We start from the raw sequence: 20,343 nt of genomic DNA, 5'->3' as shown, positions 1-20,343 counted from the left end.
TCCCCACACTCCTTTGTCAAGCCATCTTGTCAAGAGTATGTGCCCAAAGGTACCCCCAAGACCTCTATCCTTGCATCTTCACGTAGTGGACCACCAGACTACCACTTGCAAATTTCGATTCTTCAAACTTCAATTCTTCTAGCCCTGCCATTCAAGTTTGCATGGGTTGCAAGTCTATGGGGACAAGGGGAGCAACTACACCCTGATAGCCACGTGCGTAGAACGTGCTTAGAAAAGCTGCATCCAAGGAGGGAGGGAGGGTCTATGGGGAGGGCCTTGAGACATTCTTTGGAACTCGAGATTTCTTTGAGAGTTCCAAGGTGAAAGCCGGCAGATGGGGGGAATGAGAGCATATGAAGCGTTGTCGTGTTATGCATGTAAGCTTCCACTTTTCTGATGCTACTTCATAATATAGTGTGTGAGCATAGACTTACTCATATTATTAGTTCTTCTTCTACGAAGCTGTCTCAGAAATGGCTATGGCGTCGTCACCCTTCGACCCTCATTCTCTGATACACCATTCCCCTCGCTCCTCCGTCTCCCTCCCCTCTGACCCCTTCCAACATATCTTCTCCTTCCTCTTTCGCACCACCTCCCACCGCTCCTTCCACCATCGCCTCGCCATCGCTGATGCTTGCTCTTCCCAATCCCTCACCTTCTCCCAGCTCCGCCTCCTCATCCTCCGCACCGCTCGCTGCCTCTCCTCCCTCGGCATCTCCCAGCACGACGTCGTCCTCATCCTCTCCCCCAACTCTGTCTACTTCCCCGTCGCCTTCTTTGCTGTCGTCTCCCTCGGCGCCATCGCCACCACCTCCAATCCTGTCAACACCCCGCTTGAGATCGCAAAGCAGATGAAGGACTCCAGAAGCAAGCTCGTCATCACTGTTCCTGACCTCATGGACAAGGTCCTCGACTGCGGTCTGCCCATCATTCTTATCGGTGGCGAGCCGGCTCACAAGAAGACTGCCTCCGTCCGATTGCTTTCGGAATTGATGGAAGAATCTTCTGGTCACCAGATGCCTCAGGTTCGCATTCGACAGACGGATACAGCCGCTCTACTTTACTCGTCGGGAACGACGGGCCCGAGCAAAGGCGTTATTCTATCGCATAGAAACTTCATAGCCTCCGCCCTGCAAGTTAATACAGATGCCGATTTGCACGACTTGAAGGACTTGACTTTTCTGTGCATCATTCCCATGTTTCACGTGTACGGCTTGGCTGTGATCGTATTTGGGCAGCTCCAGAGGGGAAACACTCTTATCACCATGCCCAAGTTCGATTTCCTACAGATGTTGGAAGCAATTCAGCTGTATCAGATTACAAATCTCCTGCTCGTTCCCCCCATCATCATTGCCTTGGCAAAGCAAGATGTGACTAGTAAATACGATCTCAGTTCTGTGCTAGATATAACAAATGGAGCAGCGCCCTTGGGTAAGGAGACGTTGGAGGAAATCTACAGGCGTTTCCAAGTTCCAGATGTTCGACAGGTACACCAACTATAGTCATTTTCGCTAGCATGCCTGTCGAAAATCCTCTCTTCTGTCTCGTAATCGCAAATTCGACTCGCACAAACGATCACACCCGAATTACAGAGAACTTGATCGGATGGCGTGGAGGATCATTAAATCAATTATGCAGAAATGGAGACAAGAATACCAGCATCCCCATTTAAGGAAATTTTATAATAGCGCTCACAGCCAAGGGCGCACTCCTACTTGGGGCTTGGATGTAAGTGCCTCTCTCAATTGTTTGCCTGGCCACACAAGCTTGTAAGAGCGTGTTCCTGCTTGACGCCATGCCAGCGCGAATGCGCAAGCTCCAGCGGCAGGGCTGTGGTTCTTGGGAATGTGCTTTGCTTTCACGTAGGCTGTAGAAATCTCGTAGAAATCTGACAACGCCTAGCAATGTCAAAGGAAAACCAAATTCCTATTAGAAGGTTGAGACTTGGCACCGAAATGCCTAGGAAGAAAGCCCAATTTTCTCTCTCGAAAGGAGCTTTTAAATGCTTCATTTTGGCACTACATCCAATGGAACTATGAGTAAGCTTTTCTGGCATGTACTGGCATTTACGCTGGCATGGCATCCCGCAAGAACGTCCTCTAATTATGTGGTGAGGCAAGGTGCTCCTAGCGATTGTCTAGGTTGGCTTGGCCTTGTAAATATCAATGCCAGAATGCATTGACAACTATGGGTTGACTTTCTACTATCAGGGGGTTCCTTGAAATGGCAGATGAGTCACGAGTCTAACTTTCTACTATCAAGGGGTTCCTTGAAATGGCAGATGAGTCACGAGTCTTACTTGGTGGGGCTCAGGGATTATGCAAGAGTGTGATCCCCAACCTGGGTCTAAGGGTACAAGCTTGGTCGAGGGGGCTCCTTTGGCTCTCTATGACTACTGACAAGGGTCCTCTTGTCCTTGGGAGTTAAAGAGTTAGTCAATTGGGCTCCTTGGGCTCTCTATGACTACTGACAGGGGACCAAATGGTGGTGAGTGGAATCAAGCAAGAGATATGGATGAAAAAATCTTATATTGGTATATTTTTCACTTACAAGGGTCCTCTTGTCCTTTGGAGTTAAAGAGTTAGTTGATGGGGCTCCCTAGGCTCTCTATGACTACTAACAGGGGACCAAATCATGGAGAGTGGAATCTAGCAAGAGATATGGATGAAAAGATCTTGTTATTGTATCTTTTCCCTTAGAACCTCCAATAAGGGTAGAACGTGATGTGCTTTGGTAGATGGATGCGAGGAGGGGGGTGTTTCAAGCAATGGAGTTTTTCAAAGGTTGGCCCTAGAGCAATGAAAATGATTGATAGTGGGTGGCTCCATGAGCCATCATGAAGAGTGATAACCTTACTCAATTCAAGGGACCATGATGCAAAAGATGAGGAAGGGGGCTCTATGAGCCAACTAAAAGCATGCAAGTGAGGAACTTGATGGAGTCTCTAGCCACTTGAGAGTCATGGAGAATTGAGGATGTAAACAAGCTAGCATAAACACTATGGCTCCTACCAACAAAGATATCGGTCCTCCCTGCTTTGATGGATTTTAAGCAAGCTTTTTCTATGTCCCTTCCATCCAGTAAATTGATTTTTTAATCTTAGGGAGGTAGTCTTCAATGTCCACATCCCTTATGTCCGTCCTTATGCCATGAAATTATCATGTCATCATTATTTCATGTGTTCACTTGCTATACTACTTTTGACTTGCTATGCATTTATCCACATGTTGCACATCGTACTGTTTGTCTTTTTTTGGTATTCTCGTGGCCATGTGTCTCGCATGTTTTTGTGTTGCCATGTTTTGCCTGTGGTCCACTCTGTTAGTCAATAGAAGCATGAATTGCCTCTTGCTTGTAGTTATACATTCTTTGTGCACTGCTATTCATTGTAGGTTTCTCCTCTTTGGTTGCTAGACCTTGCTGGAGAGGTCAGATCCAAGTCCCCACTATTGCACGAGTCCTACTCTTACCTTAATGTAGCTATGCCTATGCTTGTATGTTTACTTCTTTGTCCTACATCTAACACATTCTCTGTTGCTCTTCTGCCATCTTAGCATCACTGCGTTAGTCTCCATTGCACTTCTTAGACACTAGCCAATCCACTCAACTGCATGTGGTCCACTAGCCGGTTTGCTTGTGTTCTGCCCATGCATCAGCTCTACTCGCTTTCTTTTTGCATTAGGTCTACCTAGTTTCCTCTTTACATTGCTTTGCACTAGTCCTTTCAATGGTCCCTATCGCTTTTTCCATCCATCTTGCACAATCCATTCTCATCGACACGTGCCATTAATCTACATTAGTTGTTAGGTAGCTATCTATTCTACTTGGCTCTCTAGTCCAAGGTTCTCTATGCATCTTTTGCTTTGCAAGCTTCCTGTCCTTTTTGTTTTAGTAGACCGCTCCTTGCTCGTGGTGCCATGTGGGATGCATACATTGTTCTTCGTCGAATCATTATCCTACTTCTCTTCATGCACTAGTGCTGATGGAAATTTAGGTCTTTTGGCTCCAATACCATGTTGGAACTTTCAATATGTGGCAACTCCAATAGTGGAGCCATGTAGTGAGTGTGCCCCAACCCTCAACTGCCTAGCAATGTCATAGAGACCTCATCCCTTTAAAAGGATCTAGGGTATTTTAGGTCTCTTCCTCCAAGGCTTATATACCTTGGTATTGAATTACTCACTTCATATTTGGGACGAATTCTTTGCATATTTGCGACTTATCACTTTTAGGTGAGGTTCTATTAGCCCTCTCCCTTCTTGTTGCACCTTAATGCAATTACTCATGTTTGCACACGTTCTAACACATTCATGTCTATCTAGAAATACTATTGAATGAAATGACAAGAATGACCTACTAGAGTATTCATGTGTGCTTGTAGATAAAGCATCTACCACATGAACTTCTTGTTGAAATAACCAACGTGACTTTGGAGACAAACCTCTAGGTCAGCAGTTGTGAACATCCAGTCATCTCTTGATGGTTGAGCAAAAAATTATTGTAGAGATCTACCTATATGGGGTTGGCTAAAAGTCTTGAGTCTAAGATCAACAGCACGATATTGGTTGCTACCTCATTGCTAGTAAGAACTTTGAACCCATGTTCTTGGACTAGGGATCAATCATGGGTATGGTGACACTGCCAAACCTTATCATTTGGCGGTGATCAAGCATCTTTTGCGTTTTGTGGTACTATCTTGTCTCTAGGTGGAGCATTTAGATGCTAGCCATCAGCTTGGTAGCTCAATCTAGGTTGCTAGCAAATGGCTTTGAATGTGATTCAAATGATTAGCTATAGAAACTCCTGACATCTTCAGATTGAATAAATGGTTCATAAGAAATACCTTGCTAGAAGATGATGGTTTTTCATACAATATATCCAACGTACTCATTTAAGCCCTTCATTGTCTTCTAATCAAGATGTTGAAAGACACTGATGTTGCCAAACCCAATCATATCATTCCTAGTGCCTTTCTATTAAGGACCTTCTAGTTTTCAATTGAAATACTTGCAGGCTTCTTTGCTATCCCACCTAATGGCAAGGAAAGCTCCTTCTAGTATAGATAATCTTCAATCGGCCTCTTCCAATGCTACTAGTTCTTGCTATTGAACCTCTCAATTTTAAACTTGCTTTCTTTTTTCATTACTCCGTCTCAAGCCAAGAATCTCTTTCCAATCGATTCAAGGGAACTTGCTCAAATAAATGCTCAAAAATTAGTTGTTAGAACCAATGCGATAATGAAGCAACAATGCATGAAATACCTAATATACAAAGTGCATAGAATGGAAGACAAAGAGATACATAGATATATGCAGTTCACCCAGTGTGGGCTATGTCCATGGAGAAACAACCAGTCTCTTATCTAGCCAGCGAGAAGATACAAGATAGAAGCAGTACATCCACTACTCTCATGCTATGTAAGCCACACCCTTATGTTGCAATTTTAACTACACAACTCATGCACCAATTCTCATGTATTTTTGAAACACCTCGGCAACCCCCGCGATGAACCCCCTGTGGTAGTGGTAGGGGGGCATTGCCCCCCCTACACCCCCCCTTCATAGAGTGGGTCTAAAAATGTTTGGGTCCAAAGGATGGCTAAAAAACAACCTCTATAAAAGAAAGGATCAGGCTCCACATACAACATGCCCAACAATTGAGGCCTAGCACCCTGGTGTGGGTTTAGGAGAAGCATATATATATGGTGGTTCTCATATATGTGTGATCACACAATCATGTATGGAGAAGCTAGGATTAAATATTTTAGCTCAATATAGGTACAAAATCATATTGTCCACTCATGCTAAAGTTAGATGTTTGGGTATTATAATGGATCTAGATGTGGAAGTCTTTCAGCGTACATTGCAAAGTCAATTGCCATGTTATGCTAGTAAGTTAGGGGTTTATCCTTGATTCTAGGGAGGTTTGGCTGTGGAAAATGGGTGTATTCAAAATTTGGGAAAGGGCGTGATGACCGTGCATACCAATATAGGAAAGAAGATGAGCTTTGACATGGTGAGTCATGTGGAGCTAAATGAGGATGAAGAATGGGATGATGAAGAGGAAGAGAAAAAAATTGAAAGTGAAGAGGAGAGTGAAGATCCCGGTGAGCGGGAAATAAGTTTAGCTAATGGCTATATTTGATGCTAAGGAGGAGGGAAGACTAGAAACCATGGAAAATCTAATGCAACCAAGGAGTTCCACAACCCAAATGCAGGAGTTGGTGGAGATGATGCTCAGTCTCAATTCACAAGAAAGGTATGAATATCTCAAGATGTTTTAAAAATTTCCTAACCTTTTCATCACTCTGTATGAACAGCCAGTCTAGTCACAGTCACCAATCAAACATCATTATGGGTCGCTACCAAATTCACTAAACGCAGACATCATAGACATAGTTCGAGGGATTTACGGGGGAAACTTTTAGGATAGAGTTGAAGGAAGGTGCAAGGCTAGTCTTTCAAAATTTGAGAAGGCTGAGACTCAAAGGAAAGCAAGTGCTCAAGGTAGAGATAGAGAGACTTTCGAAGGCATGTTTTAATTATTAGGTAAAGAATGATGATTGGGGAAATCCAATGGTAATTAGGCCAAAGAAGGATGGTAGATGGTCGGTCTGCATGGACTATAAGCCATTAAATGCAACAACTAAGAGGAACCACTATCCATTACGCTTTCGTGATAAAATCTTGGATAAAGTTGTAGACCATGAATGATATAGCATATGTGATGGATATTCAGGATATTTTCAGATAGCTATTGCACCAAAAGATGAGAAGAAGACAACCATTATTACACTTTGGGGAGTTTTTTTTACAGTCATGCCATTTGGAGTGACAAATGGTCCATCTATTTACCAACAACATTTCGATGAGGTACTCGTCCCTTTTCTTGATCAGTTTGTTAAGGGTTCTCTAGATGATATTTGCATTTTCAGTTTAAGGAAGGATCATTATGGAAAGTTCAAAGTAGGCATTCTGAAGATTGGACTCGAGGGGTGGGCTACTAAACCCAAACAAATGTTCTATTGCTCAGCCTAGAATTTAGGTTCTTGGGCGTGTAGTGTCAAAGAATGGGATAGAGCCTGATCCTGACAAAGTGAAAGCACTAATTTTACAACCCTCTCCTACTTCACTAAGAATCTCCATACATTCATTCGAGAGGGTGAAATATATGTCTAGTCACCCATGTCCTCTAGGTTCTCTTATCTTTGTATTTCTTTAAAAAAAAGATACTTTAAAAAAGCCCGCACAGTAAGTGGATGGTGTGGGCCAAGCTAGTTCAAACTACATGTTGGCATAAACATCATCAAATTCCCTTAAATTTTAATTTCAACCACAAGATAGGGGAGGATGCCATGATGACACGAGTCGATAGCAGCATCAAATTGTGTCATAGTTTTTCTTTTAAAAAATAAAAAAACATGAAACTTATGGCATAACTCAATAACACATCAAATTGTGTCATATATGTTTTTCTTTTAATGAAAGAAAAAAATATACTATACAATTTGATGTTGTTATCAAGTTGTGGCATAAGTTTAAATATTTTTTCATTTTTTTGGGAAACTTACACCACAACTCAATTAAAAAATTTAGTTGCACCATGTATTTATGATAAAATAATGAAAGGATTTACAATTTTCAAAGAAACTTGAGAATCTCACCTTGAATAGCACTCTATGGTGCCATGTATTTATGATAAAATAATGAAAGGATTTACAATTTTCAAAGAAACTTGAGCAATCCTAGCTTGCATAGCACTCTACTGTGCCATAACAACCTTGTGCATTGCTACAAGCTACTATCCAAAAGTTGGATAGACAGCATATACCGATTGAAAGTCTATAGCTACTCATATATCATCACCAAACCATGAGTGATTGAGTTAGAAGAAGGTCATTATGCATGTGGTTGACCAAGTGTATGCATTTGAAGCATTGATGCAATGACAAAAGAAGCAACTGCAATCATGATATACGCCATGGTTTTGCTACCTAGAATTGCTCTAGCATCCAAGTGGTTGAGGCTCACATTGTAAGGAAGTAGGGAACAACCCAATCTGGTTTGTCTTAGAATTGTGCCTAAATTTACTTGGTATAGATTTTCTCAATTCTGTGCACTATTTGTGAATCTTTGAGAGGATTTAGTGCATCATGTTTGAGAAGTATGAAGAGGAATGACGATAACATGATTTTTGATAGTACATTGAGGAGGGTGGATAAACTACATCATCTCCTTATGATCATGATGTAAAATTAGGAGCTTAGGGTGTGGATGCAGATGAGTATGAAACACATGATGGCTTTTAAGATCTTTTGCAAAGCTGTTAGGCTAGAAATATACAAAAGGCATATCTTAAAGAATAGGTATTTTCTTCTTTCATTTTGATATGATGGTATAAAAGAAACTGAGATCATTTTAGCTATTTCCCATGTACATGATTTTTTAAAAATAATTCTTAGATGGATAGAATAAAAAACTTTTATTTTCAAGTGTTTTTCATTTTTGACTTATGATAGGAAGCATGTTTCCTAAACGACTTAAAAATTGGCATTTTTAACTGTATAGAAATGAATATTCTTAGTAGGTCGGTCATCACGACATTCCAAAATCAATTTATTTAATATTGCATCACACTTGGAATTAGTGATCACCACCATCTAAACCATCAACATGAAGACATTTATACCTTACTATATCCTACCCCAATCCAGTGCACATTATCATTTTTGGCCCTAAAGCAACCTTGGGAACCTTATTGTTCTAGCATGCTCTAGGGCCAAAACTGATAATGTCCACTGGACTGGGGTAGGATGCAGTATAAAGTCCATACTTGATGCAAAGAAGTGTATGATTCAATTCAGATATATCTCGATAACATCATTTGGCACTTCACATACCTCATGTATAATCTTTGCATTTACAATCATATTTTAGGCTACTAGGCCTTCTTATTGTTAGCTCTACTATGAACATATGATAAATGATATATCCTATGTTAATGGACGTTTAGCCATGCATAGCTCGGATCACCTTTAGCTCATGACAATTGAGCATACATGTTTGCCTTCTCAGTTTTTCACAGCGACGAATCCTGTGAAACTCCACACTAGGTGTAAACATTTTTAGCACATCTAGATTCTTTTAACTTCAATGAAGGACATAACTAAAAGCCTTTTTGTTATTTATATATTATAATTTAAACTTTTCTTTTTGCATGTTGCACACTCTTTAAAATGCTAACTATAGTAAAATGCAATTAAAAGTAAGCTTACTTCCCTAAAATCAGAGTATTCTCTTTGAAACAACTCACTTTCTATTCACCCTAACATTATTGCAGATGAAGTGAGAATAATTACACACAAACAGGAACTAATCTAAACTATTGGTGTGACTTGTGTCCAAGCACACGATATGCTCCATAATAGAGGTGAAAGCATCATTAATACTAGAATCAATTCACCTAAGGAGTTTGATGCACTAATGCATGGATAGCCAAATGCTGCTAGAGATGTGAGAGCCTCATACTAAAGACTTAGTCGAATTCTTATTGAGTATTTGTATCATCTGATGTGGTAGTACATGGCATCAAGTCCATGCATACATGTAAGTTTTGGACATCATTGAAATTAGTCTATGCTGATATAGATGGAAATGCCTCACCTTGAGGGCTTACCTTCAAATGTGTGGAAGCTAATCCATAGAAGTTTGCATCACTTCTATGTCCGATTTCTCAAGACCAAGGAGGTCAGAGTCAGTGTCATAAATCAGTACATATGATGCGAATAGCTCTAATGAGACTCAAACAAGTGTCATCATACTCAAAGGCTACTTGGTTATCTATTCTAGATGCTTACCTATGGATCATTAAGAGTTTCTATCCACGATAACACTAGAATGTGTGAGCTACCCTTGTGGGGATTATGCTCTAAGCTACCAAAAAGAGACTTGTCAATACACAACATAATTATACTCTCTCTCAAGACAAGTGTTTTGTAAGCATAATCCAACTGCATGACTTTGAGAGGACTACTTGCAAACTCTATGAACCAAATTATGTTGAAAAAATTATGTGCTTAGCAAATATCAAGCTCTAATAAAATGACATTCAAAATAGCCAAGAGTATGTCCAAGGATAAATCCAAGGAAGATCAATCAGAATCAGTAAGCAACACAAAATCTTTGATGTGATGAAGTAACCAATGCCAAATGTATTGGCCTTGCTTTAGACATATGAACACGTACAATGATAATAAATGTCGATGGGACCTAATCAGGTGATTTTGAAAATGGCTTAATTGGATTGCTAAAGTTGGATCTCTACTAAGGCTGTGCTAGTCTATAGGTAGACTACATGTTGATGTATAAAATGAAACAAAAGATTTTCTCCTTGTTGATTTTATGGGTATTTTATCTCCTAGATTCAAGATGCTATAATGGATGAGGATATGGTTTCAATAAAGAATATTGAATGACTCAAAACTTGGAAAAAGTCCAAGTGTAGATCAAATGAGCTTACCATATACAGCATGATCTGATGAGAAGTTTTTCTTTTTACTATACTACAAATTTTCTTAAGGATTAAAATTTATTCGACCATTTGAATATTGTGCCAAATTTTGTCCATCAAGTGGTTAAAAATGAAGATGTGGCATTGTGTGATGATGTGATAATCTGCCTTCAAAAGTGTGCCTATATGGCATTGTTTGCCTAGGTGACAATAATGATATGGCATGATGATGTGGACCGGATGACATGGTATATTGGCAAAGCATGTTGACATGAAGAGATGGCATGTCTTGCTAATGTATCAATGATGGCATGGCACTATTGACTAGGCATGCCAACGTGGTGCCTTGACGAAAGCAAGGGCAACACTCTCTCACAAGGGATAGAGCATGAGTAGCTCTGATACCATGTTGGAGGATTGGGGAGAGAGAGTGGAGTACACAAGATAGCTAATTGTACACTATGTGGTATCGAACATAAAGTTGAAAATATACATGAACAACGTGAACACCTTAGGCTTAAGGATTGATTCTACGCATGTTTCTTATCTCCACCTCATAACACACTAAAGGATGCCACGTTTTCTCTCCTACCTAATCCAAAGTAGAAGGGAATAGAATTACAACATTGAATAGGATGGGACCGCCTTTTCCCATTCCCATTCTATTTTCTCCCATGTGCAGCCCTTTAGTAGCTTGCTTACAGGATGATCCCATGTTAGCAAAACTGTGAAGGACCCTCATTGGCAAGGACTATCATGTGTAATCGAAACTCAACCATATTCACTAGTCTCCATGTAACTATCAAGGTAGAAGTAGAGTTCATTCAATGGAGGGTGGGTGGCGAGACATGATCCAATTGATCCTATAATTTTGTAGAGCCTATGTATATGCAGCTAGCCTTTCCTGTACCTATGCAATGCCTTGGGATATCTTGTGACACGTGTTAAAGCTCATGGGCACACTTATTTTAAGTGTTGCAGTAACGTTCAAGTAGTACGGGAATGTACTCTTAGCATCTTGGCTTCAACAAGGGTGACACATATGGGGTGTAAGGGCTTTTGCAAATGGAAAAAACGAGCGATTAGGGAAATGTATCACACCTTTGAAGTGTAAGGAGATGACACGTGAAGTTTTAGAGGGGTTGAGAGTAAAAAGCCAATGCATATACATATATATACATATGCATGCGTGCCTTTTTGTGTGTGTGTGTGTGTGTGTGTGTGTGCACGCGCGCGCATATGCGTATGCATATATATATATATATATATATGTATATGTGTATGTATATGTATGTGTGTGCGTGCGTGTGTGCATGCACGTGCATGCGAGATAGAGAGAGACAGAGAGAGAGAGAGAGAGTTGATTGAAAAGGTGGTGGAGAAAAATGTGGATAGAAACCAGATTGAGATAAATTTTCTAGGTGAGAGCACTTTCTAATAACTTGCTCTTAGAGCCTAGCTTAGAGAGCTTTTTCCATGTGGTTCATAGGAGGAAAATCAAGCTACCCATGGGCATTAGAGGGGCAAGCATTTTCACTAGTGGGCCTTGTTACTTTTATTTGCTCAAGCCTCTAATTATGATTCCAATCAAACCCTCTAAGCTTTTCTTTTACTTGCTCAAGCCTCCAATGAGTACAATAGAGACCCTTGGAGCTTTTCTTGGATCTATCATCTAGGACTTTGATTTTGTGAGTTCCAATGTGTAGGTGCATGGGAATGAATAGGAAGCTTTAGCCACCTCATGGAGATAGCAAAACTCGGTGCGCGAGTCATAGGGAAGCTTAAACTTACATCTTCTTGTTCTTCTTGTATCCTGGTGCCTCCTCCTTCCGCGTCCTTCTTCCAAGCTCTCATTCATGGCCATGGCGTCACCACCCTTCGACCCTCACTCCCTCATCCATCAGTCCCCTCGTCCCCCCAAGACATCTTCTCCTTCCTCTTTCGCACCACCTCCCATTTCTCCTTCCATCATCGCCTCGCCATCACCGATGCTTCCTCTTCCCTATCCCTCACCTTCTCCCAGCTCCGCTTCCTCATCCTTCGCACCTCTCGTTGCCTCTCCTCCCTCGGCATCTCCTAGCACGACATCGACCTCATCGTCTCCCCCAATTCTGTCTACTTCCCCGTCGCCTTCTTTGCCATCGTCTCCCTCCGCGCCATCGCCACCACCTCCAATCCTGTCAACACCCCGCGCTCGAGATCGCCAAGCAGATGAAAGACTCCCGAACCAAGCTCGTAATCACCGTTCCTGACCTCATGGACAAGGTCGTCGACTGCGGTCTGCCCAAGATTCTTATCGACTCGAGCTTGGATTTATGCAGTGATGGCTATGGCTATGTAAGTGTGTGGTCCCAAACCTGGGTTTGAGGATATGGGCTTGGTCGAGGTGGGACATTGACAAGGGTCATCTTGTCCTTGGGACTCGGAGAATGTAGTCAATGGGCTCAGGGGGGTCACTATGTATAAACCCTCTATATCATGTGCGTTCAAGGCCTATATTTAAAATCCCTTATCTGTAAATTTTTTCATTAATAAAATGTACCCCTTTTCTATACAAATCTGTAAATTTTTTCCAAAACTATTTTAAATAGTCCCTTATGTATATTTATTTCTGTAAATTTTAGAAATAAAAAAATCCTTCTATTGAACTCACGTGATAGGGCTACATATGATGAGTGACCCCCCCTGAGTCAATGGGGCTCCGTGAGCTCTCTATAAACAATTGATATCTAGGAGTGAACGGTGGTGAGTGGGACCTAGTAAGAGATATGGATGAAAAAAACTTGTTTTGGTATCTTTTCCCTTGAAACCTCTCCAAGTACGGTGGACTGTGATGTCCTTGGTAGATGGCCAAGGGAAGCAATGTGTTTAGATCCATGGAGCATTTTCATAGGTTGGCCTTAGAGCAACAAAACAATTGATGAAAGACTCCTCATGTACTAGTGGCTTGACAAAAGCCATGTATGAAGGAAAGGCCTACATATTCTTGGCCGACTTACTATAGTGAGACATTGGAAATGCTTGATAATGGGTGGTTCCATGAGCCATCGTGTGGATTGATAACCTGACTTAATTTAAGGGAAACAATGAGGAAGGGGGCTCCATCACCTAGCTAAAACCATGTGAGTGAGAAACACGATGGAATCTTTGGCTAATTGAGGATCATGAAGAATGGAGGACCTTTTCAGACAAGCTAGCAAAGCTACTATATCTCCTGCAACCTCACATCCACTATCCTTCATAAATCAAATCTTTGACAGAATATATAGAAAGTAGCTCTATATCCTCATGGATTGGTCTATCAGATATAACAAAATCATCGTAGCCACCACTGAAGACAAACTCAAGACCAAATTCATATCCATGTTTCACCAAAATCAAGTCCTTGAATGCCATGTGGATTTGGACTTTGAGTGAAGTCTCCAAATCAAGTCCTTGAATCTAGCTATGGGCTCTATCCGTTTGGCAAAATTGCTGTATGCATGGGACATGTCCAAAAAATACACCAACTGTTGGAATTTTTGGGGGAAATTTTATGGATTTATTTCAAATATCAATTGTTAGCATTCACACCCACCATAAAAAATAATCAGGTGGATATCTCCCACATGGATCAAACTGATAGAACATAAAACATATGATGCAAGTAGGTTCCATAGATTCTTTAATAGCTCCAAATAATCCATATCCAACTATGTCTTTTTTGGGCCTGTACAGTTGAATAAGTCAATGTGTTATAGAGTCTCATTTGAACCTATAGCCATCCACTATAAGAAAGTAAGTCGACCAACATCCATGAACTCTAAATTAAAAAGCATCAATGAAATTAGACATTAGATTTTATTTCTACCACTTATTAACCTAATGGAGGTGGGGATTCTGCTCAGGTCCTATTACAACCTAGATTGGCTCTCGACACTCCTCAATAGGGCGAATTCTAGGGACCAGATTGTCAAACTACTCATGAAACTAGTTTGATCACCATCAAGAGAACGTAGGCAGTTTCATACTTGCATTTATATCATGAAATTTTACATTGTCTTTCCTATCAAAACCTTAGAGAGGTCATATGAACAAAAGAATCTAAAGAGTTGTTGCAACAAAAAGGTACCACAGATCATCTTCCTTTCAACTGTAAGCTAAACCAAAACTATTGCTCTTCAAGTTTAACATGGAGCTGAGAGAGGGTACTACTACTTTGACCTTCATCCAAAAAGTGAGTACAATCAATAAATTTCTTCATATGATCACCTTTTTCTTTGAGGAGTTGGAAGTAGTATTCATTAAAGTTCATCCTATCCAAGTCAAGATACTCCTGGTCCTACCCATGAAAAAGATAAGTTAGTTCTGCTATAGTTAAACATAGTTTTCATTAAGGCAAGCTACCTTTTGTACTGAAATTGGTGATCCAGTTGCAAAAGACTTCCTATGCATTGATGAGAATGTTGTTAAACTGCATGTTATTTTTGGAGATCCAAATTTGCCATAGGGCTTGTACTCTAGCTTGTAGCCATGGGGTTTTGTTTTCTAAGCATCGCCTAATAATATAGCTTTCAAATTGACAGATTCTCCTAGCTGAATTTGTACCAATTTCCAGACCATTCTTACTGCTAGGCAAGTCACAAATATAATGTTTTTCTTTAGTCTCATAATCCCATCGATCTTTAGCAGACTTTAATAAATTTTCTTTCTTTCCCTCCCTCCCTCCCTCCCTCCCTCCCTCTCTCTCTCTCTCTCTCTCTCTCTCTCTCTCTCTCTCTCTCACACACACACACACACACACACACACACACCTTTTTTTTAAGTAATATCCAGTGCAGTATATTTATATGCTCATAAATTTACAAGATGGGAAGTCTCCAAAATGGAGAGCATCCCAAAGATCAGAAACATAAAAAGAAAAGCTCTATGCAAGAAGCATCCATATCACCCTCATGGCAGGCATCATATAAGGATTGCCGCAATGAGGCTCAGAAAGATTCATATGAGTTGTGAATCTGCCGACCCAAGTATGCCAAATTATGCTCACTCCAGATTGTCCAAAGAGCCCAATATCTCACCCAAGAGAGAAATAGTGAGTATTGAGACAAAGACCTCATAAATCTGCCAAAGAGCCAAAAATGTTTCCCAAATCTGTGACTCGGGAAACGGAGCCGAAGATGATCTGAAATTCTCCCGAGGAGGTTCCTAGAACACGGGCAGTGCCAAAGCAAATGAGGGACAGTCTCTGAAGGAGCCTTACATCTTAAACATGTGGATGGTGCAATGCGACGTTTGGCAAGTGTGACTCCCACTAACAATGTGCCTGTCATGCATCTCCAAAGAAAAAGTCTTTCTTTCAATTGCATTTTACACTTCCATAATATCCGGAGATTCTTCCGCCACCATGAGAGGGGCTTTCTTATATGCCACAGAGTATTAGCATATTGCTGAATCCATGGAGCAGGCTGAAGAAGCCTGTAGGCTTTGATGGAGGTTAAGGCAGGAAGAGGAACATGATGAGTGCATGTAGCAGAGGTTTGCAATTTCCAATCCATAAGCCTGTCTGTGTCAGCCACAGGAGGAACAGGTAGAAAAGGATGCAACAAATCAGCAATTTTCTTCCATATAGACCTATGGTGCATTCCCAATGCATAGGAAGCAATGGCCTGAGGAAAAGATAAGACATAGCCCTGATTATCTACCACATCATGTATGTATCTAATTCCCAATTTTATGAGATTGTATGCCCGAACAGGTTCCTGTAAAGCGAGTGGAATGTCAAAGATGGCACTCCAATGAATACTTTCTTTCCTCAATGAGTTTGTCCCCGAGCAATTATCAGGAGCCCATTTGACCTTAGAAAGTACTTGTTTCCGGTCAAGTATTAGAGCAGTAGAGAAAGGACAGCCAGGTATCTTCCCCACAAATCTCCCAATAATCAGTAGTCCAATGATCATAAGCACAAGTCCTCATGTTGACACACATGGATGCTATCATACAAGTCCATGGCTATTGTTGGCGGAAAAAAGTATGGAGCATAGTCGCCTTCCTTGCAAGTACATGATATCTTATACTGAGGACATTAAGTCCACCATGCATCCTAGGAGAGCACACCATTTCCGTCTTTAGCAGTCTCAATTCTTTCACAGCAGTTTTTGTCCTCCATAACATCTCCATAGCTTGAGACATAAAGGCTGAAATATCCCTGGAGGACCAATGCAGCAAAGGCAAAAAGAACTGGACATAGGACATTACAATGGATTGTACTATTCTGAGCCTGACATGAAGAGGCCAAGTAGAAATTTTTGAGTATTCCAATTTATGTTGAAATCTTTGGAAGATCCATTTTAGCTGCTGCTTCCTAGTGATATGCCATCCTATAGGATATCCCAAATGCCTGACTACATCTTTGGAATGCACCACCTGACCTGGCCAGAGAATAGAATGCCAGTCACATTGTTTCAGGGGAAGCAATTTAGATTTGTCAAAATTGACATGCAATCCCACTGCCAAACCATACAATGAAAGAGTGGTCATAAGCATGTGAACTTCCAGGGGAGAATTCTGTGGCATAAAGAAGGAATCATTAGCATATGCTTGTGCCAAAAGGGATGCAGCCCCAGGGATTTTAAGACCAATCATCTGTCCTGTGTTTTTAAGATGATCAAGATACATTAAGAGGGGATGGGTTGCAATGGCATAGAAGAGAGAGGGCAGCCCTGTCTAACTGATCTATCCAATGTCCATGACCGAGATAGGTGACCCCCAAGAATGCACTGAGAAGTAGAGCCAGAATAAAGCCAGTAAACTGCATTTGCTATCTTGGGGCCAAAGCCCAACTTTGTCATGATTTGAGAGATAAAATCCCATTGAACAGTGTCAAATGCCTTAGCAATATCTACCTGCAATATGAGCACATCTTGATGCGAATACTTAGCATATTCAATTGCAGTCAAGCATTGGATATATTGTCATGGATTTGTCTTCGCGGCACAAACCCATACTGATGAGGATGAGGTCCCGCATCTAGTATCCCGTGAAGCCTATACACAATCATTTTGGCAATGAGTTTGTAAACTACAGGCATTAAAGTAATAGGCCTCCAATCTGACATATGGTCACACAGATGTTTTTTGGGCACAAGTAACTTGACTATGCCATGCTTCCAAGAGTGCGGCAACTGATTTTCTTGCTAGGCAACATTGATCATTTGCAAGAGGACTTCTTTCAAATCATCCCAAAAGGAAATATAAAATTCCACCATAAGGCCATTCCAGCCAGGGGACTTGTATTTGCTGAGGTAGAACAATGCATTATCAAGTTCTGTGTCAGTAAAAGGTCTCTCCAAGATAAGAGCATCATCCATTTCCACTATTTCAGAAACATATTAGAGGAATTCAGTCCTAGCATCAGTCATTTGATTGGATGGGGAACTAGGAGCCGAGAACAATTTTTGGAAGTAATTTTGGCATTCATCTTGGAGATCAAAGAAAGAGTGTGTCCAAGAGCCATCGAGCTTCCTTACCCTTAGACATGAGTTTTTCTTTCGAGTAGCATGCAAGCCTTGGAAAAATGCTTTTGATGAGCAGCCCTTATCCATGAGGGGCTTCATTCCTGATCTGCCATTTGTGCAATTTCCTCTGATCATTAACAGTCAAGTTAATATGAGCATGTGATAGGGTATCGTTTTCTGAATCAGAGAGAGGCCTTAACTGAGAAAATTCAGTCAATTGTTGTGATGTCCTTTTTGCCCATTTAACCTCGTTTCTCCATTCAGTCATGCACCATTTTCCATACTCCCTAATGACATTTTGCATACGAGAGAAAAAACTATCCCAAGCATAATTCATGTCCTCCTGGGCATGCAAAGGCAAGGGATGAATTGCAAGTCTGATCATTTGCTGGAAATAGTGATGTCAGAAATAAGCCTGATTAACATGCAATAATTTATTGGAAAGGGGTGGCAAATCATCCAGAGGCATGCCAAGCTTCAAATTCATCCACAATGGGGCATGATCTGACAAGCCCAATGAGAAATCTATAAAGAGATGAGGGCTAAAATCTGCAAATTGTTGTGGGTAAAACAAATACCATCTATCAAGCCTTGCCCAGTATGTTGTAAGTGCATTATGATGAAAAGTATATCCAGGCACTGACCCTTGGAGTAGCAGCCATAAATCTTCAGCCTGCACAGAAATAAGCATGCTATCCCATTTCTGCCTTTCCAATGATAGCATATGAGACCTTGAAGTGGTGTTATCTCTTGGTAGGGGGGAATTATTGAAATCTCCATAGATGAATGCATTGGATCTCCATGGATATCTACATAAAGAATCCCATAATGAAGCCCTCATGGCAGAGGTCTAAGAAGCATAAACTGATGCAAACTCAAGAATATCACCATTGACATTACATTGTATGACCATCCATCTGCCACTGCTGTCATTGAAGGCCAACTGAGGTTCCAGCTCATGTCTAACCAGTATGCATACACCTGAGTAGGTAGTGGTACCAGCATAATATATATCATAGCCGCCAAAATAATCATGATGACCAACCATGGAGTGTTGATTATGTTCTTGCAAACAAACAATATTTGGCTTCATTTTATGTACATAATTCCATAAAAGCATCCACTTGGAGACATTGCAAAAACTCTGTATATTATATGTAAAGCACTTAAGTGTTTGGAGCATGAGAGAGGTATATACAAGAACGTATCAAAATAAAACAAGACATCAAAGAGGCAAAGCCTCTGCCTGCATGGGCTGCATTCCTTCATGATCCATGAAAGACACAGCATTTTCCCCTTCTTTTGAATCATATATGGGGATGCCCTTCTTCAGTACCCCCACCCAATTTTGAAGGATAGGAGCTGAAGTAGAAGCCTGTCCGGGTGAGGGAGAAGAAGCATCCCATTCACGAGATTGAAGGGGGCGTTGCTTCAATACAACCACCTTCTTAGGTTGTTGAAAACCATCTTGATCAATCCCTGCACATTCTTTCATCTTCTCTTTTCCTTTATCTTTTCCTTTTCCAGCAAGTGACTGTGATTGGTTTGGCATTCTTTCCTCCATTTCTATTTGCTATCTTAGCTTACAAATTCTCATTTTTTTCCCGTGTTTGGGGTGGCAAGGCATTGGGGGGGGGCTGACGCAGAACCATCGGGCATTCATAGGCTAGATGCCCAAACTTGTGGCAGGCAAAACAAGCTCTTGCAAACACGCCCCATTTCAATTCAAAATACTTTTTTCCCAATTGCACTCCCTCAACTTCCACTGCAATAGGAGGGGCAGGTGTATCAGTGTCCCAGAGAATGCAGAACCTGTTATGGTTTCCCATGGGCCGTGGAAGACAAATGACCTGTCCCAAAGAAGCAGCCAGGCCACAGGCAACTCTTCACGCATATAATCCGAGAAGTTAACAACCTCAACCCATACAGGACGAGTACAGGACAATGATGTCGTATAAGACTTTGATAATCCTTGTTTGGGGACCAGGGCATAGCATGTACCATCTGCTTCCCGTAAAACAGGGGAGAGAACTCAAGTAGCCTTTGCTTGCATGAAGCATCTGATAAATGCACTTCATAGAAGCCTCTGGAAGAAAAATACACTGCCTCTACAAAGCAATCTCCAAGGATGGACTTAATCCACTGCGCGACATCACTAGCCGCTAGGATTCTTCCGGGAAAGAAAATAATGACCACAATTTGAGACAACTTCCTGAGAGGATTGACGAGGGACCGCAATTTCAATTTGTACGTGACCTCTGGAATTGGTTTGCCCCATTCCTGTCGTGACTGCTGAAAGTCATCCTTAAGGGTGTCAAACACGTACTGAGCTTCCATAG

The 20,343-nt window shown here is 41.2% G+C and overlaps 1 pseudogene; it reads left to right on the top strand.

The window, feature by feature from the left end:
* The first annotated feature begins 479 nt into the window (after positions 1-479).
* LOC147897514 (4-coumarate--CoA ligase-like 7 pseudogene) lies at positions 480-1,502 on the top strand (annotated as a pseudogene).
* Positions 1,503-20,343: the final 18,841 nt, after the last annotated feature.

This window comes from Dipteris shenzhenensis, chromosome 10 (genome assembly GCF_047967505.1).
Source record: "Dipteris shenzhenensis isolate YYH24624 ecotype China chromosome 10, Dip_SZ_1.0, whole genome shotgun sequence".
Classification (NCBI taxonomy): Eukaryota; Viridiplantae; Streptophyta; class Polypodiopsida; order Gleicheniales; family Dipteridaceae; genus Dipteris; species Dipteris shenzhenensis.
The sequence above is the reverse complement of the archived record's forward strand: the minus strand, read 5'-3'. Positions and strand labels throughout refer to the sequence as shown.